General features: G+C 46.6%; 1 protein-coding gene across 4 annotated transcripts in view; it reads left to right on the forward strand.

The window, feature by feature from the left end:
• PDZD2 (PDZ domain containing 2) overlaps positions 1–25,438 on the forward strand; it is a 320,114-nt gene that overhangs the window by 142,409 nt on the left and 152,267 nt on the right. The window contains exon 1 of one of the 4 annotated variants that reach the window (XM_053914089.2): positions 4,139–4,241. The exons of 2 other annotated variants lie outside the window; for them this stretch is intronic. The gene's annotated coding sequence lies outside the window, so the exon portion shown is untranslated. Of the gene's footprint in view, positions 1–4,138; positions 4,242–4,804; positions 5,070–25,438 lie in introns of those variants that run through there. One more of the 4 variants, XM_053914087.2, reaches the window with a different exon arrangement.

A 25,438-nucleotide genomic window follows, 5' to 3' on the forward strand; every position in this document is an offset into this window, starting at 1 on the left:
TTATTCTGGGCCTCATGTTTCTATTAACTACATCCGGAACACCAGTAAGTCACCACCCTGCTCATGTGTTGGCTGAAAGTTTATTGGTAGAATTGTCATTGTTTAGTTTTAAGACAATTCAAAGTTATTTCTGTGGCTCGGGTTAAAATCCTGAGGTTTCTTCCCGTGCTTTGCTTGGTATCACTGCTGGCCTTTGTATGTATTTATAGAGATCTGTTAGGCCCTGGATGTGGTTGGGGATCTCCTGGGAATTTCCTCTTTCTTCCTCTCTCCAGCTTTTATAGCTACATACGGTTTAAATCTGTTAGCAAACACTTGGATAATTATGCCCCTCTCTGTTTATAGACTCGGGATAAATTGTCCTAATGGGAAAATATCTGTCCTTTGGAGTAATTTGCATCAAGGCTTTTAATTTTTTGTTTGTGTGTGGTTCGTTTGCCTTTCTAAAAATCATTTTGATGTCTGTTTCTCTCATGAATCATCTATTGTTGATATACAACAGCACTCAATAAACCCCATTACAGATCTTTCCTTGATCTGAAAGTAGTTGACTTTGGAAAAATATGTGACCCATCCATATGCTTTCTCATGGATGCTGAGTTAAAGGGAACAGTTGGCTTTCGAGACTCTTAGGGAATATCTGATAAGAGGCCTTTAGAAATATCCCACCAGAGCCTTGACCACCAGCACGCTGGAAAACTCAACTTAGTCCAGTCTTAAAGCATCACAGTCATGACACATTTGTAGTCATTCAATACTCATAGAAGACCTACTATATGCAAGGTTAGAGATGAACAGCCCAGTGTTCCTAATTAATAAAATACACATGAACCTTGATTGGATCCTTCAGCTTTGTGGGAGATACCAACACATGCTTTTGGGCAGAAGGCAAGTCAGTCCTTCCTTCCTCTGTTATGCTGGAAGAACTACTGCATTCCTCAGGCAGTGGAAACCTGTGGAAGGCTTGGCTTTTGATCATTTGGGGTCACCGAGCACAAATACTTCTTTTTGCAGTGTTTCTTCCCTCCTAAGAGCTAAAAATACTTAACAATGGGAGGCAGTGGTGTGAGGCTGAGCACACCCTTTGAGGCAGACTAAGTGGGTTTGAATTAGGATTGCACCACTGACTGACTGGCTGGGTTACTTAACCTCGTTGTGACTCAGTTTCCTTGGGTTAGAATAAGGGTAATAATTATTACCACTTTGCAGGGCTACTGCAAAAAAATAAATAAGAAATAATCTACATAAAGTAGTTAGCACAGTGCCCAATGTAATTATAGTAAGAGCTTAATAGTTCATAGCTATTATTATTGTTATCATTATCATCAACTAATATTTGTGTGCCAACTAAACCAAAAAGCAATGCTGCCTATACACAGAAACTGTAGAAGAGTGAATCCATAAAATATATTTATCATCTATTCAGTGCCTGACGTTGGACTTACTCTTAGAGATACCCATCCCAATAAACAAAGATCCAATGAGATGTGGGAGCGTGTTTGTGCGTAGCCTTGTAAGCTCATGGCGCCTTGTTTGTGAATTAGAGAACATGGACACTCAGGGTCTTTATTCCCACGTTCAGTGGAGAAATGAGGGACACTGGAGCTCTAGAAGGGGTGACAGACATTCTCCAGCCGGGCTTCTGCCTAACCATGCCAGACTACCACTCACGGTGGAGTCAGATGGGTGAAGATCTCACTCACAGTGATGTCAATGTCAAGTTAGTTACCATTACACCAAGCAAGTATTCTTTATGTCTGACCCAAATTTTAATCTTGCTTTCGGGTTTCTTACCTCTTCTGTCTTCTGCAGAGATGAGGAACAGCTGGTCGGCATCCTCTTTATAATAACCCTTCAAATGGGAGACGGTTACATTTGCCTCTAAGCACTTTTTTACTGTAGACTAAACAACTCCAAATCCTTTAACCTTCCCTCATAGGTTCTATTTTCTGTCTCTTTAATCATTTAGGTTCTCCTTTGGAACCTTTCCAATGTCTCCACAGCTCCCTTAAAATAAGGGGCCTCAGGCTGGACATACCCCCCTCAGAAGAGTCTGCTGCCAAATTCTTTTTTGTGGGAAAGGCACCTCCCTTTTACGTCAAACTCCCACTCACGCGAATTCACCCCAGTATCGTGTAGCCTCTTTCTTATCAGTATACCCACAGATTCCTAGTATAGTAGCTGCATGGTCTGCTGTGGTCCTCAGGCTTTGTCAGCTTTTCTTGACTCTAGATATTAAACCCATTTGTGCCTGTCATATTGACCATCAACCACCCCCCCCACCAGGATGCTGCTTCTGACATCAGCCATCAGTGCTGAACTCGAAACTTTTTAATGAACCATTTCCTTCATGTGTTGAATCCACTTTGGATTCTCCTGACATATCAACAATTCCCACACAAATTAATTTTATCTTTAGACTCTGGGTGTGTGTACAGCAATTTGAAGTATTATTTAAACCAGACCCAGTATAAAATTAGAGGCCACGTTTTAAGCACGCCTTTGTTTGCTGAGCCATTGATCTCTTTTCCAGGCAGCGGGGAGACCGGTGAGGGAAAAGACAGACCAGATCACATCTTTCTGGCCTGCTGATGAGAATGTCATATGCATTCAAGGCTTTCCTGAAATTAAGATCTTCTACAGATGTGGTTACATTTTACTTCCCAGCATATACGCACCCGAAACTGAACTTAGGCAACAAGTTGGTGGGGGGAGGAGGAATATTTATTTGCATATGCTTAACATCATGGATTTACTTAAAACAGCATTGGTTTGCACATCAGCAATTGCACACAAGGTTGAAGGAGGAGGGAGAGTTAGAGTAAAGCATGAAGAAACTGTCAGTGGAGAAAGCAGTGAGGAAGAAAAGGAGCACTTCTGAAATTATTAGAAAATCATTCCATTTGAACTTAACCCCCATAAAACTTCGATGCCCAGATGCTTCATAAGAAATATGTTAATGACCTCATGAGAACTGCCAGCTCAGGCCAGAAAAGAGGGAAAAGGGAATGGGGAGGACCTAACATTCACGGAGACCCTCGTACTCTCTGGAAGGCAGACACTTTCTATTCGAGATCTCCAATGCACTTGGCCTTTCCGCCGTCGTCACCGAACTTGCTTTGCCCCAGGAGCTGAGGAATTTTGAGGACTGACTTGCAGAGCGTGTTCTCCCTGGGCACATGTAGTGTCCGCCTAAGTCCACGTGTCAGTGTTGGCTGCAACACCCCACCTCTCTGAGATACACTTTATCCGGGGGTTTTCTCCTCCCAGGACTTCCCAAGGAGGACGGTCACGGCCTGATTCCTGCCTGTTTCCCGGTTTGCTCTTGTGCCAACCTGAATGAAGCAACTGGGGGTAATTCCAGGACTGATGATTACGCTGATTACTTACCAGGCGCTCTGCGGGCTGCTTCTGAGAGAGGGCAGGTGGCCAGGCGGGTCTTGACATGGGTTGGCCCCTCCCAGGCTCTAATTACCCACTCTGATGGCAGTAATGGGACTGGGAACTGAAGGCTTCTTTTGCCTTTATAATTAATTGCTTCAAATTCCACCAGATCTGTCCGTTGCAAAGCTAATTTACTTCCAGGGGCTGCTGGATGTCTGGGAGGAGAACCTTGGCTTAAAGGCATAGAGTTGAGGAATGGGACAAGGCAAGGTTCTTGTATGAACCCCAAGGAATGGGGTGAATGTGTGCACCTGTCTGCCGGTCCCTGGGGGCTCAGGGCTTCAGTTTGGGCCATTCAGCCAGGGGAGATCGCTTCACCTCTAGCTGCCCCTCCCCCCCAGCCCCCCCAGAGCTCCAACCTGGATCCCTCTCGGAGCCAGGTGAAAATGCGTTGTGAGCACAAGTCCCTTAATGGTTTGAGGTTTGGCACAGCAGTGCTTTTACTTTTCAACAAGTGTTAAAGTAGAAAAATGGAACGAAATACAGTTCAAGTTTTGAAACGCAACCTCCTCGTGCAATGAAATGTGGGGCAATTCCTCATCTCTCTGCCTGTCCCCCACCCACCGCAGCTCTAAGAAAAGCAAACACTCTTTTCCTGTCTTATTTGTCTTCCCATTAATATAAGACAGGAAGCCCTCAGTGGGTGTGATGTAAACAATCGAGCCCGAGGGTCGGGCTTCCTCATCAGTTTGCAGCTGGAGAGATGGCTGCGCGGCCCAGGCCCATTCATGCCTCTCGGGGGGGATGACTTGTTGACTGAACCCCAAGAAGACGGGAGGGGCGCGGAGCCGGAGAAGGTATAAAGGAAATGCTTAAGTTGTGCAGTCACCGGCGATTGTAATTCAGCAGTGGTGAATTTGGTTACTCCAGCAGAAAGAATCTAACTGGAGATTTCTGGAAAGTTTCCCGACATCCTGCCCGGTGTGATGGTTGTGATTTGAGGTTGGGGCTCCCCCCACCCAGGGAGAACCCATGCTGCTGCTGATTATGAAACGGAGCAGTTATGAAATGAATTGATGGGGGGTGGGGGGTGGAGCTTCTTGCGGCGGCTGAAAGGAAACCTTGGGACCCCGCGAGGGTGTCTGGGTGGGGCGTTTTCTCCTTCCAACCTGCTCCCAGTTACCAGGGGAAGCTCCTGAGCACTGGATGTAGACTAAGCGTCTGCATCTACAGCCCCAAACCGCCCGAGACCCTCTCCGGGGCCGTTTCCTGTTCCCAGCGAGGCGAGGGGAGTGACCGGGGAAGGGGTTCTGGAATGCTGTGGAGTTTTGACAAGTGAGCAGGGGCGTGACGAGCCGAGCTGGGATTCCATTTCAGCCTCTGCACAACCTCCCCGACCGGGGCTGCGGGAGGGAGGAGGGCTGCTCCCAGCGACCGGAGCGGGCCGGGAGGAGCCTTCGGGAACCCAGGCGGGAACCGGGTTCCGGGAGGGCAGCCCCGAAGCGCGCGCTGGGGCCGCGTCCCTAGCGGGGAGCCCGCCCCGAGCAGGTGATTAGGGTCAGGCTCGCCCGGGCGCGCGGAGCCCCGCCCAGCCGCGGAGGATTTACTCCAGCCGGCCGCTCCCGGCCGGGGCTCCGCGGGACGCGTCGTGGAGGAGACCCCCGATGGTGACTTCGAAACTGGAGGTAGGGATCTGCTTCAACACTCGGGAGCCTCGGGCTTCTGCATCCCGTCGCGCTGGGGCGCAGAGTGAAGCCGGATTCACAAAGGTGGGAAGGGAGCTACAGCCTCAGAGAAGCGCTGCAGCCTCCCGAGGGCCTCCGCTTTAGTCATCTCGCAGATCTCTTGGGTGTCTTGTTTTTGACTCGGATTTGCGTGTTTGGAGATGGTTTGTGTTCCCTGGGAGGAGTAGCCGAGCTGGAACTGGCTTGTCAATGACGAGACGGAAGGAGGCGCGCTGAGTGTGTGTGATGCCGGGGAGGGGAACCTTGGAGTGGGGGACACAAGGGACAAGACGGGAGGGGCTCCAGAGCCACGGTTCTTTAAGACCCCGGATAAAAGGTGCTGTTGAAGCCCAAGAAGAGAACGTGGGGTGGGGGGACTGCCGCAAGCCGTGCCTCCTCGCTTGGCGAGAGGGGAAAGATCTGGGGCGGAGCAACGCTGCGTCTTCCACCAGCTGGAACAGTTTATGACCCCCTCACGAGGTCACGATCTCCTTTGGGGACGGACCTTTGCCCCCAAGCTACTAAACAATCTGCTTGGGAAACTCCCCCACCACTGATTCATAAAATGTTTTGTTTGTAGTATCCGCAAATCAAAGATTTTAAAGATGAAGCGTGTTTGGAAAGAGAACGGCATTTTCTATGATGGTGCTACTCTCCAGTAGGCAGTTCGTAAATACTAGGAGGGAAATTAAGTCGATGATGTCTCAGGATATGGAGTAAGGAGGAGATAACTACGGCTGTCATCCTGGGAAACATTTCTGGGAGCAAAGATTCTGCAAATGTAAACAGCGAATGGTTTTTATTAAAATGGGTCAGGCTGAGTTTGATTTTGATAAGAGTGATGGTATGAACTCCATTAATAATAATATTGAAGTATTTTTAAATACACAAAATGCAGACTTTGCACTTTGAGATTCGCTTTGCCTATGAATTGAAAAGTAAGGTATAAGGAGATGGTCCTGTCCCACTGTGTTACTCTGGCTATAAAATACTCCTTAACCTATAGATGTACTGTGGCTCTTTTTTTTTCCCCCCCTGAAATTTTAATGAAGTTGAACAGGTAAGGACCTGCCCAGTGGACTGACTTCAGGATCTCTAGTCAAAGCCGTTGTCCCTAGTAGGTTGCAGCCCTGAGGACCCGTGGGGAGGGTGTGCTTTGGGAGCAGAGGTCAGCGTCAGGTTCTAAAAGAAAGAAAGTTCTCAGAGTGGGCCACATGTGGAAGAGACAAATGGACGTTCCAGGGAAAGCGACTGGGGAGCCCAGGTGGACTAGATTTCAGGCTTGCGTGGGCTCTTTCTGCCCTGACCTGTGTGAGCCTGCACTGCGGGGCGTAACTGGGGGGACAGAGGCAACTGCTCCCTAATGTGGAGTGCAAGGAAGGAGCGGCAAGGTTTCCCAACGCTGCCTTTCTGCTCACCTTCTCACACCGTAAATTGCCCACGACTGGCACGGAGCGTCCTTTAATCCTATTGTAACTCCAGGCAGGTCAAGCTTAGGAACACTGTCCTTGAAGGGAAATCGTGACCAAATAGTGACCCACTGCGGCCTGTTCCCTGGGACACCGAGTTCTCTTCTCCCCTGCGCTGCCACGTGCTCAGCCCCGCCTTCTTTTTTAAAAATTAGTTTTAATTATAGTTGACATACAGTATTAGTTTCAGGTGTGCAACATGGTGGTTAGACATTTATATTCCTTGTGAAGCTATCACCCCCCAGGTAAGTCTAGTACACTCCCCTGGCACCACACACAGTACAGTGTGAATGACCGCATTCCCTGTGATGGACTGTACATTCCCGTGACTGTTTTTACAGTTGGCAGTTTGTACTTCTACATCCCCTCCACATTTTCCCCTCAAGCCCCTCCCATCCAGTAACCATCAGTTATCTATGAGTTTGATTCTGTTTTGTTTTTCTTTTGTTTGTTTTAGATTCCACAGATAAGTGAAATCCTTTGGTGTTTGTCTTTCTTTGTCTGGCTTATTTCACTTAGCATAGTGCTCTCTAGGTCCGTGCGTGTCCCTGCAAATCAGTCCTTCCTCCCTCAGCTCTTCTGTTTCCCAGAAGTTCCACCAGGAACCTTGGCTGCCTTGAGAAGTGGGCTCTCCAGGGTGCTCCTCAGGGGAACCTCTTCCTGATCCTTGTTCGGGTTCTCATTCTGGAATCTGATTTGTAGCCGAGCTTCCCTCATTCTTTATCAAAACTGTACCTACACAGTATGTAATGTAAACATCAAATATTTCCACAAGGTTTATAACTAGAAACATCAGTCACTCGCCTCACTAACCTCAGCTGCTATATATTCCAGAGACCCAAATATATGTATTTCTTAACAGCAAGTGCTTACTGGCCTACCGGTTCTCTGCTGCTCGGCCATCATCCTGGACTCTTCCTCATCCTCACCCTGGGGATTCAGACTGTCTCTTTCTCATGTGCCACCTCCTGTTTTCTAAGATCCCATACCCTCCTCTTTCCCTGTTCTTTCACGCTCTCTCTCTCTCTCTCTCTCTCAAAACACATATTCTAGAAGTTCCTGAGAAAGAGCACATGGGAGATAAGTTCTGTGAGATCTTTTGACTTTGACTGATAGTTTGAAGGGGTGTTGACTCCACATTGGAAGTCCTTTCCTCTCAGAATTTGGAAGACACTGCGCTTCCAGGTTCAATATTCCTATTGAGATGTCTGATTTCATTCTCATTCCTGATGCTTTGAAGTATAATATAGTTATTCCCCCCTCTCTGAACCCTCGTCCTTTGTACTGTCCTTTCTCCCTGTAATGAAATTTCATTAAAGTATGCCTTGCTCTGAATCTTTTTTTCATCCATTTCAGTCGGCTTTCAATGGCCCTTTTCGATCTGGAAACTCATTCCAGTTTTCTGGAATTTTTTAAAAAAAAAAAAGCCTTCCCTTCTGGAACACCTATTAAGTTAGAAGGGTGCCCTCATGGACTGAATCTCTAATTTTCTTTTTCTCTTGTATTTTCTAGCTCATTTAAAAAAATTCTACTTCCTGGGAAATTTCCTCATTTTATCTTTTAACACACATATTGAATTTTCATGTCTACTAGCAAATTTCTAATTTCCAAGAGCTCTTTAAAAATCTCTGAAATTTTCTTTGTCTAGTATCCTGTTCTTGTTTTACAGAAGAAAAGCTTTGCGGCTCTCCACGCAGGTCAACGACAGCTTCTTTGAAGCATTCCTCCACTCCCTGCGTGGTTTCTTTTCCTCTGGTTTCTTTTTCCTCTGGTGAAGCATTCAGTGTTTTTCCTTTGTTTTGTTTTTAAATCTTGCATGTTGAAGTCCTTCCTCAAACATCTGCTGGTCCTGGACCAATCACTGGGCCGCTAACAGGAAGGTCTGTGGGTGTGGATGGGGCTCGTCCCCAGGAGTAGTCCCTCCTTACCAAGAATACCACGCAGAGCAGTGTTTCAGAATCCGCAGCAATGCCTGGCACCCAGGGAACTTATCATGCGTGTTTGCCCGGTAACTGAATGATGCATGGTCTTTTTAGGGCCTAGGTGATTGGGACGTGCAGCTGGCCCTGAGCACTTCTGCTGCAGGATTCTCCTGCTGAGAGGTGTTACTGGAGGACGCCCACCTGTTGGTGGAAGGGCTTTCCTCACAGAGGAAACTGACCAGGGGAAGAGAAATCCTCCCACACTGGGGGAATCTGCGGCCTGTGGCTTTCTGCGAGCCATATGCTGGAAGGAAACCAGGAATCTACGTCTGGTGTGGAGACTTTCTCTTATTCCCCTCTGTAAAGCGGCACCTGGTCCCTCAGCTACACATGGTATCTCTGATTCAGTAGAGCAGACAGGTTGCAGAATGCAGTCATTTTAGCGCTAGGATTGAGAGGAGGAGATCCCGGGGCCTGACAGCTTCAAGCACTCTCAGCCAGTCCTCCTGCTTCCAGGGGGCCTGTGCCCCCGATTCTGGAGGCTCTCTGGAGCTCTGTGGTATGAATCCCAGCCTGCTTCCAGGTTCGCACACTGCTGTACTAGGTTTCAGCTTTCTCTCATCTGCTAAGTCAGTTACCACTGGTTTGACCACTTGCCAGCTTCCAAAATGTTGCAATCATTGTTTCTTCTGTTCTCTTTGAGAGTTGGGTGAACCCTTCCCCCTACACTTTAGAAAATTCCTTTACTCTCATTTCAGTCCATCACGGTTATTGGCAATTGAGTCTTCTTGGAACCCCCTCTCCATCCTTGCCTCCGTGTGTATACCCCTGCAAGTGCCCACCTGGGACAGAAATGCAAGTGGGCCAGGTTGTATGTTATCTCATTAGTAATCATTACAAATGCCCAGGCGAGGAATAGAGTGGCTGTTGGACATTCACGCTAGGTATGTTAGTGTCTTCTCCACTGGTCCTTAATTGTGCTTCTTTGTGCATGGGGAGTATCGGGCAGAGGCATTTCTGAATGTGTTTGATGCTAACGCTTATCAGAATTCTGTGAGAGGGAGGGGGAGGGGGATAACAGGGGAAAGAAGGGGAAGGGTCCTCAAGGAACATGTATACAGGACCCAGGGACAAAGCCAAAGGGGGTTAGGATTGAAAGTGGTGGCAGGAAAATGGAGACAACTGTACTTGAACAACAATTAAATAAATAAATAAATAAATAAATAAATAAATAAATAAATAAATAAGAATTCTATGTAAAAGGAATTCTAGTAAAAAGAATAACTGTGTAGCACGTTAACCTCATAGAAATAGGTTCACGTTCCTTTCTTTCTTTGGTCCTCGCTGGAAACCCATTAGGTGCTTCATTGGTCATTTGGTCTCAGAAGCATCTGTTCTGAAATGCTGAGCCCACTCCCGCCATGGTACTTCCATTCCACATCCCAGAGACAAGTGTAGAAAAGAGTGTGAGAGCCAAGTCTGGGCAATGAGGTGTCAAGGAAAGTCTCTTGTGGAGCAGCTAAGGAAGGTTTGCTCATTACTGAGAAAAAGACACAAAAAAAATCAATGACCCCACTGCTTTCTCAGCCTGTTGCTCTCTAGAACTGCTAGGGGAATCTTGCCTCCAGCCTTAGGTTGAAGCTGGCTTGCAGGAGACAGCCAATCCCAGCCAGTCACTGACAAGCCGGGCTGGATGGAACCTCACCCTTCCTCTGCACTTCCCATCACGTGAGATGATTAATTTCCTCCCTGTTCAAGCCATTTTGAATCTGGGTTTGGTATCATTTGCTACCAAACTGATACAGGTAGATATTTATTAATGCATTGTCTCATTCCCAAAAAGAGTAAAGGCAGACCTGGGCTCAGCTTACTGAAGATCTGAGCTGCCTATTTTCTGGGCAGATGAAAGTAATTTTATCCTCTCTTCCAACTTCAATGGAAGGAATAACTATGGAGACATTTAGCGGGACAAAAAGGATTCCTTGCTTTGGAGATTGCTAACCAGTCCCAGTGAGAGGACATCCCGGGGCTGTCACGAAAGTGAAGCCTGTTCTGAAAATGACAACTAATGTGCATTCTAGCTGGTGAAAGGCCAAGGGCTAGTTTTCACTCCCTCCTGTGATCGTGGAGGCTGGCCAGTTGGCCTGCACACTTGGCCTTGCTTCCTCCATTGTCCATCCTTTGTGTGCATCCCAGCCTTTGGGAAGCTTTGAAGATGAAATAAACTCCGGAAGTGCTCAGTGGTGTCAGGAAGACTGGAATGCAGGAGAAAGTGCTCTGTCCATTCCTGTTTTCCCCAGTCTAATTCACAGAGCCATGACACACTCTCTCTACTTTTATGAATGGGATGCCCTCCTGGTCTCTTCCATTCCCAATGAAGTGTTAGCCAAAAGGGAAGCCCTTAATTGCACTTAGCATTATACCGTTGCTTTCCTGGTTGCATCTGTATCTCTTACTAAACCAAGACAGTAAGCGCGGGTACTTCAAATTGTTACATAGCTACAGTTTATTGAGCACTTACTACTTGCCAGGTTTCCACGGATAAGCTTATCTCATGCTCACAATGGTCCGATGAAGAAGGTGCTATTCTTTTCCCTATTTGATGATGGAGGTCACTTGAGGCACACAGCATTTGGGAAATTGCTCAAGGCTGCCCATCTCTTCAGTGGTGGAGTGAAGACTCAAATGCAGGCAGTCTGGTTCTGAGCCCATTCTGTGCTACGTGATATGTATGCTATAGAATTCGTCATTGTAGCTTGGATACCCTGCGCCATCTGTAGTATCCATTAGGGATTCCAACATTATTGTGACTGAATAAACACAAGTTTTTCATGTCTTTACCGACTCATTCATTTTAATGGCAGTATATTTGCCCAGAGTCAGAGGACCATAATTTGGTAACTGTGTCCCCAGGATGGGACAGTTAAGTAGTGCGGAGTAGACTCGCTGAGACTGAGCCTGTCCTGAGAAACCTCAGCTGTGTGGTCGCTAACTGGGAGATGACCACGCGATATTTTCACAGCCCTCCTCCATCCCCTTCCCCGCCATCTGTCGGAGCCATCCTAACCCCCATCAAGTCTCAGGTTCCCATGCCACCAGAAGAACTCTGTATAAATCTAGATCCGATCCAGCGGCTTTACTGCTTTAGGAAACTTTGTCCAAGGGTCCCTGTTAAAGGTGAAGCGTTAGTTGGCAAGCAATTGCTGTTGGGAATGCGGATTCCTGAAACATCGCCTGCCCGAGCTCCGTTTTCCAGGTGGTTTCTCATAACCTGTCACTTTGCACTTTTGAATCCAAGGACAATGCACCTGACTCTTCTCATTTGTTAAGATTTTGGCCGACCTCTGGGATTCTTGTTTTAATTGCCAATTGATAGAAAATATAAATGGAAGACTGTGTTAGTGTGCAAAGCTTGCAGTTTGTTTTACCTTTGGAGATTGTGGGACTGGTGGGGAGAGGGGAGTAAGGAAGCTGTTAGGAGACAGTTGTGCCTGGCCAGTGGGTTGTCTCGGCGGTCTCACTCGTTACACCCGATGCAAACAAACATGCCATGTTTCAGGCAATACAGTCCTTCTGTAGAAGTCATTTACAGTTATTTACAGTTCCGCTTTTATAAAGTGAATTACCTGGGATATACTACAAGGCCTTGATATTTAAATTTTAATTAATTCTATGGTAAAACCCTTTTGTAGAACAAATAATCTTTTTTGAAAAGTCAAAGACATACTGTTCCAAATACATCGCAAATGTACGTGCATGTATGTGTAATGTATAAGTGTGTGTGTGTGTTCTTCCTCCTCCTCCTTCCCAATTTGTCCTCCTCCTCTGTACCAAGAAACAGACTTCTGTGCACTACAACATCCGGCCTCCCTTCGTCCTGGTTGGGTTCAGCCAGTGGGAGGCACAGGCGGTTCTCAAGGCAGGAGAGAGTGTCGAAGTATTTATCCTCCTCACCACTGCCCCCCCATCCTTTGCTAAGGTTCCAACAATGGCTGATTTCTTCTCAGCCCTTGGTGGGCAGTACCCTTCATGCTTCCTCCCCTGGCCTTTCTGATCCAGAGGAAGTACGAGTTTCCCAGCTGCAGCTAGCCTGCGGGTGCTTCACCCTGCCTGCGCCTCTGGAAGTAGTCCCTGCATAAACCTCTTGAGTCCACTGCTTTTGAGTGCCTTCTGTTTGCTGCTGGGACCCAGGCTGGCACAATGTAGGTCCTTCTCTACCGCACGGAAAACCTCGATCGTCAGGTCTGGCTCTAAAGGCCCAGTTTCGGATGTTTCAGTATGTCTGAATCTGAACTGTATCTCCTCCTGCCGGAGAGTTGTCTTCTTCTTGTGGTATCTTTTGTCTTTTCTGTTAGGTTACTAGTCGTGGGGTGGGGTGGGCAGGGGTGTGGGTTATTCTGCCCTCTGCCTACAATGCCCAGTACAGATCAACCTCGGAGATGTTGCAGGTTCGGTTCCAGACCAGTAATATGTTCGCGGTAAAGCAAGTATCACAATAAAGTGAGTCACGTGACATTTTTGGCTTCCCAGTGTACTATGCACTGACAATGTTTACACTAGGCTGTTGTCTATTGAGTGTGCAATCAATAGCATGATGTCTAAAGAAAACAATGTAAATACCTTCATCAAAAAATACTTTATTGCTAAAAAGTGCTAACCATCATCTGAGCCTTCAAGTCATAATCTTTTTTGCTGGTGGAGGGTCTTACCTTCAATTTGTCAGAAACACGGTATGTGAGAAGCACAGTAAAACGAGGTGTGCCTGTGCACTGACATACAGACGTGACAACAAGTGGCAACTCTTGAGGTAGAATGATAACAAAAATAGAAGTGCATGTGTGCATGTGGTATGTATGTGGGTATAACATATCTGTGACTTGATTTTTTTAAATGAACTTTATCTGTGTCCTTATCAGCATTGGCCCATTCATTTAAGCAGTAAACAATTACCAAGTGCCAGTTCTTATGCAATGCCTTATGCTCGGTATTCACATTAATGTTTTTATCAGAGTTCATAAAGGAGGTTTATTGGGAACTGAGCTAATAGAATTATCAAGTCAGAAGGAATCTCAGAGTGCATCTAATTGAGGTTCATCATTTTAGGTGGTGCTCAAGTGGAAGGGTTCAGTGCTTTGTTCTGGGGCACAGCTGGTGGATGGGATGGGTGGAGCCAGCGCATGGTGCCCGAACTGTGCATGGGGGTCCTCGCCCATCTCCCTGTGCTCACACCGCCTGGTCATCTCATAGGTGCTTTCTGGTGAAACTAACCTCCGTAAGGTACCCTTTAGAAAGCCTTCCTGCCGCCCCTTGTTGCTTCCCTCTGAGTTGCAAATGCAAACCAGGCAGTAATGCCCTGAGCTCACAAAAGAGCCTAATAGGATGCAGAAGGTGGCTCCTGACCCAGACTCCCACGTTACCCCACGTGTGGGCCGCTGTGGTTGTGAGAGCAAGAGTCTCGGCCTCTTCTGCAGAAGTGTGGTCTCCAAGGCAGGCCAGGGCTGCTTGCAGACTTCCCCGGGGGGTGTTTGCTGATGTCCGCTGCTCCTGTGACCGTGGCCCTGTGTGAGCTCGTTTAGCACAAGGGCCGGAGGACAAGGTGTTCCCTACAAAACCAGAACATTTGCTCCGCTAAATCACAGCTTCAGGTTGGTTTAAAATAGCAAGGAAAAGCCTCTCCTGAATGAGCAGAAGCAAAGCAGATTGGCCCAGGTCTGTGTGTGACACTGTGAATGTCAGTAATTAGTGTTCCTCAGATTCTTTCACATACGCAAGTCGGCCTTGGAGGGTGATAAATTGGTACCCCTTACCTGTAAGCCTTAGGTTCAGAAGAAAAGGGAAAGAGAAGGTAGATAGTATCTTTATGGAGAGGTTGCTATTGGTCAGGCTTTGTGCCTGGACCTTTAACTAAAGGATCTCACACCCAGGCAGCTGCGTGTTGCGCCCATTGAGCAGAACTGGAAACTGAGGCTCAGAAGGGCGGAGACATACCCAGAATCACAGAGCTAGTGGGCGGGGATATATCACATCCTCAGTCAGTTCTGTCTGACTCCACAAATAAACCTTGTCAGGGAGGTAATGACATTCCAACCCAGCTGGTCCGCATTCTTGCTATAAAGGACTCAGGGAAAGTTAGCTTTTCTGCCTTGGTTTTCTCAACTGTGAAGCGGGGATAAGGTGCGTCACTCCCTCTTGGCCTAGTGCTGAGGGATTGCCCATAAGGTCCACATTATGGTGCTGGGCACATAAGCCCTCAGTGCTATTTAGCTTCTGGGCGGTTAGAGCTGGGTTTGCTGCTTCTCCTTTCTGGATGTGCTTGTCCACTGTCAACTTCCCTGAGTTGTGTCCACAGGCATCAGATGAGGCTTGGGTTAAAGGTCAGTGTTCGTAAGGGAGAAAAACCCAAGGACAATGAGGCAAACTCCCAACTTTCCTGTTTGAACTGTTGTACTTCCACAAGTGTTGGGTCTGTGTGTTACTTTAGGGCATAACCCACTCGAGTGTACTAGCGAGAATCGAGGCGTGGTCTGCGGCCCTGGAGGTAGCTTTTCTGAATGAGCCAGATTCCAGCGGTGTTCCCTCAGTTCCTGACGTGTGGTTTTCCTCTTTTGTGACTCACGGTCCCTGTTGTAAAGAAACACTCTGTTGTTTTCCGTTACGTTATACACGACACTCTGGGAACACTGCTTCACCTCTGGCACTTCCGGTCACTGTGTGTGTGTGTGTGTGTGTGTGTGTGTGTGTGTGTGTGTGTGTGTGTTGGGGAGGGTTCCCCCACCCCACACAATTCTGGGACACCAGCTGGGTGTCCCCCAGTTCAGTGCAGTTCAGACACTGCCCACCTGGGGAGAGGGTCAGGTCCCACAGGACTGCTCCCCACCCCCACACGCACTTCAGATGCCAATCAAAAGTCCAAGTTGTCACCTCTGCTTCTGAGCAACAGGCTAAGTACAGTATTTTGCTGTGTATGATGCACACCACGTTTTTGTGCACATTATACACGGGATTATTATACCCATGGTGTGTAATCATTATACCCACGTATCATACACATCCGTATTTTTCCCTCAAAAATTTGGTCAAAGGTGTGCACATTATATACAGCAAAATACAGGGTAGGTTCCCATGACCCCCCCTATTAATTGATAGGATTAATTAATTGGGTTCAATGAATTTGCTAGAGCAGCTCACAGAACTCAGGAACACAGTTTGCTTAGTACATTAATGATTTATTATGAAAGGATACAAGTCAGGAACAGCTGGATGGCAGATGCATGGGGTCAGGTGTGGGGACACGGCATCTCCACATGCTCACCAGCCTGGGAGCTCTGGAACCCTGTCCTTCTAGGGTTTTATGGAGGCTTCATCACAATGGCATGGTTGATTAAACCACTGGCCCTTGGTGATTGGACTCACTCTCTAGCCCCTCTCCCCATCCTGGAGGTCGAGGGGTAGGATTGAAGGTTTCAGCCTCTGATCTGCCTGGGTCTCCTGGCAACCAGCCCACATCCTTAATTACGGGCTTTCCAAAAAGCCACCATGTTATCATACTCCGATGTGATTGAAAGGGGCCTGTTATGAGCAAGAAAAAATGTCCATTTCACCTTTATTGCTCTGTAGCTATTTCTGGAACTAAATACTATTGGGTTGGCCAAAAAGTCCATTTATATTTTTTTCCATAAAATAAAAGACACATTTTTCTTTTTCACCAGTAACTTTATTGAGTTGGATATTTTGAGTATGTTGGCTATCTCCTGCTATTGGCTTCTAGTGGGTAGAGGCCAGAGGTGCTGCTGAACATCTTCCAATGCCTAAGACAGCCCCACGGCAAAGAATCATTCGGCCAAAATGTCAATAGTACCAAGAAACTTCCCAAACCACTTTTGACATGTTTGATCAGTCATAGCAGCTTGTCCACATACTGCACAAATTTTTTGCATTTCAGTTACGTTTTTGCCTTTCTTGAGATCATAGAGCATCATATGCCAAAAATGTTGTGTATATTCCTTCATCTTCAATATTAAAATGGCAGCACAAAAATTCACCAATTTTGATGAGTTTTTTAAAAAACACACTGGTATGAGAGCTGTCACAATACAGTTGGACAAAATTGTTTCGAATGAGGTTAAAGACAACTGAGCGCTACTACAGCCATCACACAGAAAAAACATAACACACTCTTTGGCCAGCCCAGTGCAAGGAAAGATGCCCTATGGCCCTTCTGCGGGGAATGACAAGAGTTTTAGGAGCTCTGTGCCAGAAGCGGTGGACCAAGACCAATTATATATGACTCAATCGGAGTCACACGGTTGATGGTATTCATCGTCACCATCATTGTCCCTCACTGCTTCGGCTTCAGGGAGCACCTTTCACAGCTCCCTCTGTTCTTCTCTCCTCCCTTCTTCAGAATGGCTCTGAAAACTCGGCATCTCTCCTGCAGCCCTGGGGTGCTTTCAAGGCTGGCAGTGCCTTCAGCAGTGCTGGAGCTGAGCTCAAGTCTGGCTGCCAGGGCATCTGTGGGCAGAGGGTGGGTGAGTCTCAGCCCCTCCTGAAGGTGGGCTGGGATGGTGGGGGCGGCTCTCCCTGTCGCAGGCGCTCTCCTGCCGCCCTGCACAGGCATCGCAGCACAGCAGCATAAATGTTGTGTTTAATCCTCACCTGAGGATATGTCTTTATTGATTTTTAGAAAGGAAAGGGGGTAGAGAGATATCAATCTGTTGCATCTCATATGCGCCCTGACCGGGGTAGTGGGGGACAGCTGTGGAATTGAACCCACAATCCAGGTATGTGCCCTGATGGGGGACTGAACCTGCAACCTTTTGGTGTACAGAACAATGCTCCAACCAACTGAGCTACCCAGCCAGGGCGGCATAAATTATTTTTAAAAGAAGAAGGAAGGAAGACAAGACAGAAAGCCAGCAGCCCCCTAGCCTGGCTTACATGGCAGCAGCCATCTGTCCTGTGGCAGAGACACCTGTTTCTGGGTCCTCTGGACCCAACATTTGGGATTCCCCAGGCTCCCCAAATCTACCCTGAGAAAGTCCACTTAGGAGTCTGTGTCCTGTTGCCATGGTGGCCTGCTGGGGGTGGGGAGGCAGATGGGAGGAACTGCGGGGAATGAAGTTACACAGTTCACCTCCCAGGCCCAAATATAAGACACAGTCCTCCCCCCACCCCAGAAAGGTTATCAGAAATGAGCAAGTCGTCTTATATTTAGTTCCTTACCTCTCCTGCTGAGAGAGGATCTTACAATTGTTTTATTTTGAGCAGCCAAGTATTATTTAGGGAACACACATTAGCCTGAAAGGACCTTAGTCAGTTCTGGCTTTGAATGTGTGTAGAGGTCAACTGAGGAAATCATATTAAAAAAAAATCGAGTAATATTCCTGGGCATCTGACCTCACAGTAACAAGTGTTGGGTTTCTTTATAAACAAGACTTTTAAAGATTATTTAAAAATGGAACAAGTTAAGAATGTTATCCAAATAACTTAAGTAGAAGTGAAGAGGATATGTTCTGGAAAACTCAAAAAGTGGCTGTAATCACAGGACGGTGTAAAGTGAAGGCTTTGAATAAATGTTTCCCTAAATCAGGGGTGGGAGGAAGCAAGAAACATCTCTAAATTAGCATCCAATTATATAATGCTTATATAATATATATGTATATAATGTTTGTGCACATATAGGTATGTATGTTGCTATATTAATATCCTAAATAGCTTAAGGTAAATATTTTAAATGTTATATATTTTTAGAAGATTTTATTTATTTATTTTTAGAGGGGGGGGAAGGGAGGGAGAAAGAGAGGGGAAGAAACATCAATGTGTGGTTGCCTCTCACACCGGGGACCTGGCCCACAACCCAGGCGTGTGCCCTGACTGGGACTCAAACCGGCAGCCTTTCGGTTGGCAGGTCGGCACTCAGTCCACTGAGCCACACCAGCCAGGGCTAAATATGATGTTTTTAATATCTTAGAATGTTTGCATCTCAGGATATAGATTCTTTCATTTCCATCATTTATATTTATATAAGCAAATTCCCCCTCCCCCCCCCCAATTTTTTTAGCTCTTCCGATTAGGGCAGTAGGGGTCACTTATATATAAGGTCATCTTATGATCCAGCTAAGATGTCCCTTGTCCATCTGTAACTCTATAGAAAACGCAAACTGATGTCAAGAAGTATTTCTACAGTATATGTGGCTGTCAAATTGAATCATTGCTTTAGTAACTCCAATCTTGTTTCTTACTTGAACTTTCTGCTTAGCAAATGTCAAATCAAAAATAAAATGAACAGAAATGCAAAGTATTAAAGTGACTCCAATATATTTTCCCTACAACCATAAGGGATCTAAATTGAGAAGGGGGGGCACCAACTTATACACAGGGGTCCTCACACCCAGACAGACAGGGCGCTTGGAAATGTCATGTGCAGACAGAGCAGCGTGGGCTCTTTTACAAAGTGGCGCCCTTGACCGTGTGATAACAGCGTGAGCAGCGCACAGGTCCGTCTGGGCGGTGGGAGTCTGGAGCGCAATCAGTCTTGGGCAGCCTGTCAACTCGTGGCTTTGGTGAAGCAAACAAGGAGAGTTTCCCTCAGGAAACACCGCAGGCACAGGAAGGCCAGCCCTCACTCCTCCGGCCCTTCTTCATCCTCCACAAGGGAGTGTGGACATGCGTCCTTCCCACAGAGCATCTGGCCAGCAAGTAAGCACAGGCCAACAGGGAAATTTCCACTCCGAAATACTCATCTCCAACAAGAAGCCACCGACTGAAGAACTTTTATCTTCTCAGGAGATACATTTCCTAGAAAATAAACACAAGATGGGTTTAATCTCAGCACATGTCAACCACCCCCAAAAGCAGGCTTTTCTGTCCTTTCAAATGTTGCAGAATTTATGGACCATTTTAGTTGCTGAGAAACCATGGCTGCCCCAAAACTTGCAACATTGGTATTAGTCAGGGTTCTCCAGAGAAGAAGCACAGTGGTGAGGGGACAAATAAGTAGGTGGGGTGGGGGATTTATTTTAGGAAATCGGCTCACACCCTCACGGGGTAGCAAGTCTGAAATCCAAGGGCAAGCCAGAGGGCTGGAAGCCAGACAGGGTGTCTTGGTTGCCGTCCTGAGGACAATTCCTGCTTTAGGAAACTCAGTCTGTTTTCTCTTGCAGCCTTCAACTGATTGGATGAGGCCCACCCACATTAGAGAGGGTTAATCTTCACAAAAAGTCTCCTGATTTGAATGTTAATCACATCTAAAAAATATTATACCTTCACAGCAACATCGAGACTGGTGTTAACACATCATCTGGGCACCAGAGACTAGCGACCAGAGACAAGTTGGCTCATAAAATTAACTGTCACAGTTGGGATCCACAGCTGTATTTATTTGACTTTCCTGCTTATATTCTTTGTTTCAAAGTAAATAAGATGATAAATAATAAGCAAGTACTCCGTGGGTTGAGAGGAAAATTTAATGAAGAAATTCTAGATTTAATATTTGAATTTTGAGAATTCTTTGTTTAAAAACTGAAAAGATGTAGAAAATATAAAAGTAATCTAACAAACATCTATATTCCTGCCACTCAAAATTAACAACCACTAGTATTTTGCCATATTTGCCTTTAAGGTTTGGTTTAAACAAAACACTTGTTGTAACTGAAGTTCCCTTTAGCCCCTCCCCCACCTTGCTCCAGCTTAGTGCCTATCCACCCAGACGAATTGTTAGCTGTTGAAATACTATCATTTATTTATAGACAAACACATGCATCTGTGTGTTTTAATCAACATAGATGGTATCACATTACATCTTGCTTTGTATACATTTTTTGTTCTTGAGAAAAAATTGTGGAGTATAAAAAAATGTTAATGGAGTCATTCATTTTAACTGCCTTTTTTGGCTTAAGAAAATTCTCTATCCTATATTTTTTTCCAGTAATGTTCATATTTAGGTGGGGTGGTTTTTTTTGCATTTATGCGGAAACTATAGAATTTGATCCTCACTCTAAAGAGAAAACCAAGTTAAAGTGGATTAAAAATAAATTCCGAATGGATCACAAACCTGGCACAGTGAGTAGCATGCCTTTGCCCACATGCATCACACACAGCCCCTAAACACACGGAGATCGGCTTCGGGCTCCTTATTCCGTCCTGATCGTTGTCCTCGTCCCACATCAGTTTCGCATTGTCTCAATTACCACAGTTTTCCGATGCCTTTTGTTACCTGAAAAGGTGTGTCCATCCTCTGCCCTCTCGTTATTCAAAGTTGTCTTGGTTATGCTTAGCCCTACATTTTCCCAGTGACTACTGAAACATTGTTCACATTTCCCAAAATTCTTGCAGAGATCTCTTTGAAATTTCACTCAATTTATTGATGCATTGGGGGATGCTGACATCTTTAAAATGTTGTCTTTCCCTTTCCATAAATAAGGCACATCCCTCCATTATTCCAAATCTTCTTTTGTGTCCTTCGATGTAGCTGTATAATATCTTACTAATGTTGGTGTTAGACTTTTGCCTACGTACTTTATAGCTTGGGTTCCTAAGGGAGCCATTTTTTTCTTTTTACAATGCTGTGCTCTATTTGGTGACTACTGTTGGAAAGGAACACTATTGATCTTTGAATCTGGATTTTGATTCCCAGCAATCTTGCAACATCCTCCTACTAATTCTGATTGTTTGGAGGTTTGTCTAGATACTTAAATGTGAAAAACCGACTGCAGGTTTCACTACCGTTTTGGGTTATAAACTGTTGAGGTACCTCATCACTCACAATTACTCAAAGTGCCCTGAGGGTAATGGAATGCAGGAAGCGTGGACTCTGGAGCTGGGCTGTGTGCCAGGGGACAGAAAAATACAGACAGACAGTGGGACACCAGTTCCGGGTGGTGGCCAGGTATGGCCTCAAATCAATTCTTACAAAATTTCAATTTACGTGCAGATGATTGGATTCTGATGCCAGGCTGCCCAGGTGCCTACATTATTGCATCTGCGTGGCCTTAGAATCTACCCGTGCCTCAGGTTTTGAAAAAATGGAGGTAATGGTAATATCTATTCATGGGAAGTTGTGAGGCTTCATTGCATTGCTGTGTGCACCTGCTAATTTGAGCTTTCAGTGAGTGTTATCATTATTATGAGATATCACTACTGCCTGTTTTAATGTTGGGTATTTTGACATCGTTCGGATGGGAAGCATAGGATTATTAATAGCTTAGACTTATTAGTATTTTGCCAGAAAGTCGACCTTTTCTCTTTCACGATTTGTTTTAAAATGCTGTGCTGTGTTCTCTGTGATCATATCACTTCCGATAAGATCATGTCTAGCAGCATAGGTCAAAAAGAAAGTTGTTTTGCAGAAGTTGCTTTACGGACTTTGCTGAAAGTCCTGTTTCTGTTCATGAGGATGTTAACTAGGGCTCTGGCCTTCTGTCCTAACTGACGGATGCACTAGCGTCCAGAGATTTGAAGTGGGCTGCACTTTGTGTTATGAGCTAGGGGAGGAAATACTACGACTGGGACCTAGGAGCCCAGCAAGTGCCCCAGAACCACACGTGCAGATTGCTCAGCACTGGTGGGCACGGAACCGTGGGACAGACAGACAGCCCAGCTGCCGAGGAAGCGTCTGTGGCCCATGCCGCCTCCCACAGTGGCTTTCCTGAACAGCTAGCTCCATCCCTTCTCAGTGTCCTCATCAACCTTCCTAGCTTCCCAGAATTTTTCCACAAAGCACTGTTTTTCTCTTTGTCTGACCCTCAGAAGAACACAGACAGTCTCGAGACCCCTGAATGACGTAGCTTGCAGCAAGGTTTCGGGGCCTCTAGTGGATGAGCAGCCTCGGCTTATTTTGGAATTTGGTAGAAATGGTGAACCCTGTGTTTAAATATCTGCGACCGTACACCCCACCGTTGGCTGCCCATGACGGTGTAGACGTGGCTCTATGCAGTGATGAAGGCAGTCCGGAGCTGGACTGTGACTTCGATACGATCGTCCATGGGGGCTGGCCACCCGCGGGTGGGTCCTAAGTCCTGTTGGTGCTGGTGTGCTCAGGTAGGCGTAAAGAATTGAAACTTCTCCTCGAGTATGACCCAACAAGTGGTCCTGCACTGTATTTTCTGTAGTGAACAAAGGCTGGATTGAGAGCAACTCTAGTCATTTCCGAAAGCTTTCTTCTAGGTCCCTCCTTAGCAGGAGGTGAAGAGCACCCAATGTTCTCAAGAATGGTCGCATCACTTCTGGCAGGAGGCACACCTGGCTTGTTGACCTGTTGATCCTTCATACCCACTTTTCGGTTGACCTCTCCTTCCCTTTTCTTCTCCCCTCTGCAGCATTCAGAGAAGGGTAAGGACTGGTGATGTTTTTTTTCTTTCCAAAGCAGATTTTAAAGTGTTTTTCTGCTTAGCACTTCCCTTTCTCTTCAGTATCTTTGTCAAATAAAGAAAATCTTCCCGCCTTCCACCCCAGGTGAAAAGAAGGGCACCTTCAGGGACTGGACTGACCCATGTGTGATAGAGAAACCCCTCGGTCTGATTTCACTCTGCCAGAGGTCAGCTCCGAGGAGGCTATTCCCACGGTCTCCCGCGACACCCGACTTTCAAAGACCAGAGTAATGATGGGCATTTTGGTTTATGCTTTATCTTCAAATCCAGAAAGTTTTTCCTGCTTTGGCCAATTTGAAGACACAGATTTTTCTGTTTGTATTTACATCCTTCAGGATGTGTCACAATCCAGGACACACGGATCGCCTGTTTACCCACGTGCCAGGGCCTCTCATCACAGCTGCAGCTGCCATCTCCGAGCACAGAGAGGAAGCAAGCATGTTCAAAATCCTACGAACAGAATGTTTGCTCCTTGTTGCTTTTCCAGAGTGGCTTTAGGCAGTATCCTCCTGTAGAGAGATCAGAATCCGATCTGTAGGAATCCTATTTTGATTGGCTGTTGGGTGTTTGTAGGCCTGTAACTAAATACCAGTGTGTGAAATGGTTATTGTTCCCTGGCGGGCCAGCCTGGGCCAGAAGACATTCTTTGTGATTTGCCTGGGGAGCAGATGGAAGCTATAAATGTCCCTGCAGCCAAGTGGAGTAAACATGAGCTCCTGTAACCCCAGGCACAGAGATGGAGAGGTGGCCTTCCGGCAGTGGTTGGGGACTGGGATCTCTCATCAGCAGGTTGGAGGTTATCTGAACTGAAGGTTCTCCATAAGTCTTCCTTCCGTGGTCCAGGAGTTCTGAGACCTACCTCTGCACGCAGCGGACTTGCTGTCAGTCAGAGCTATTCACTCAGGAATGTATGTTTGATAGTGCTGGCTCGTCTCCCCCCATTGCCTCATTGAACAGTGTCTAGTTTGACTCCGTCCCCGTGTTCCGGGCATGCGAAACCCACCGTAAACTCCGACAGCTCTGCACACCACGTGAACTGACACAGCAGACGCCAGGGACTCCATGTGTGTAGCGTCATGTAAGCAACATGCCCGCATTGCCACCAAGCCTCTCGAAAACCTAGGAGGTGCAGGGCCTCCTGCTGTGCCCACTTGAAGGAGCAGGAACCTGAGACATGGGTCCCACAGTAGTTAACCCCCTGAAGTGCCCATGGGGTAATCAGTACTACGGCAGATGAGAGAAAAGACCTCAGACAGGAACACGGCTGCCTCAAGCGGCCTCCTTCTCAGGTGAGGTTTTTGCAAAGGGGCCTTCAAGTGGAAACACAGACATGACAGCCGGAAGCCCAGAGAATTCCATAAAGGGGAGGGAGGAGGGCGGCCCTGGGTGTTCAGTGGTATTGCTGTCGGTGGTCCATTTGGATTGTCCAGACGTGCCTCCCTGCACCCTCTTCAGGGCGCCCACCAACGGATAGTTATTATAGCAGAATTGATGAGCGCAGGTGAATTTGTTAAGAGTGCCATTTGGGTCACTCTCGGACCGTTTTTAGACACAGCGAATGGTTCGGGAGGCAAGTGTTTCCTGAGGCCCAGAGTTGGACGGGGCCGTTCTGGGTCTTGGGGAACAAGGGGAGGACAAGGGTCCCCTGCTCTCATTTAGCTTACATTTGAGGGGGAAGAGGCAGGAAGTTACCATGTTTTTCGGACCATAAGATGCACCTAGGCTTTAGAGGAAAATAGGGAAAAAATTTTTGAAGCAAAAAATGTGGTAAAATATTAATAACATAAAATATTTCACCAATGTACATGTAAGCTACATTCAGACTATAAGACGCACCCCCCATTTTCCTCCCAAATGTGGGGGGGAAAAGTGTGTCTTATAGTCCAAAAAATATGGTAACACAGTAATAAATAACTAGATGGCAATGATCACGGGGTTTTTTGTTTTTAAGGAGTTTGTGAGTGAAGTTGTCTTTTAGGTGATTTTGTTAGCATATTACTGTTTCTTTGGTGGGAGAAAAGTCCATGAATCCGGGGCCAGACAGCTGAGATTTGTTGTCAGATCCAAATGGAATTAATCTCCCTTCTGTAATTTAAAATACTGTGCTGGGTTCACAGAAGCCGAGTGGAGACCCTCGTGCTGGTCTTGTTTCTGTCGGGAGGCCTGGAGCTCATCCCTCTGGTGGCTGTTATCCTGCGTTTCTTCATTCGTTACGTGAGGAGGTTGGACTGAATCTGTGCTTTCAAACTCTGCTCTCAGATGCTCCGAAGAACCCCTCAGACTCGGGATGGGGAGCAGGAGGCCCTTAGGAGGCCAGGTCAACCTCAGAGCGGTTTCTGTCTGTTACTGGTGTTCCCCTGGGTCCGAGAAAGGATGCTGTGGCTGAAAAGAACAATTTGGAAGCCACGTATAGTTCCTGGGGAGCTACTTTGTTTGTGGGGGAAATGCCACAAGCAACATTTTAAAAGAATGAGGGAAATGAATAAGACCAATAGAACAATGGATTAGTAGAACATATCAAAACCTATAAATTAATGGGGGGGGGGAGCGAATGACCCAAAAGACAGATGAGC

The sequence above is a fragment of the Desmodus rotundus genome, chromosome 1 (genome assembly GCF_022682495.2).
Source record: "Desmodus rotundus isolate HL8 chromosome 1, HLdesRot8A.1, whole genome shotgun sequence".
In the NCBI taxonomy this organism is placed as follows: Eukaryota; Metazoa; Chordata; class Mammalia; order Chiroptera; family Phyllostomidae; genus Desmodus; species Desmodus rotundus.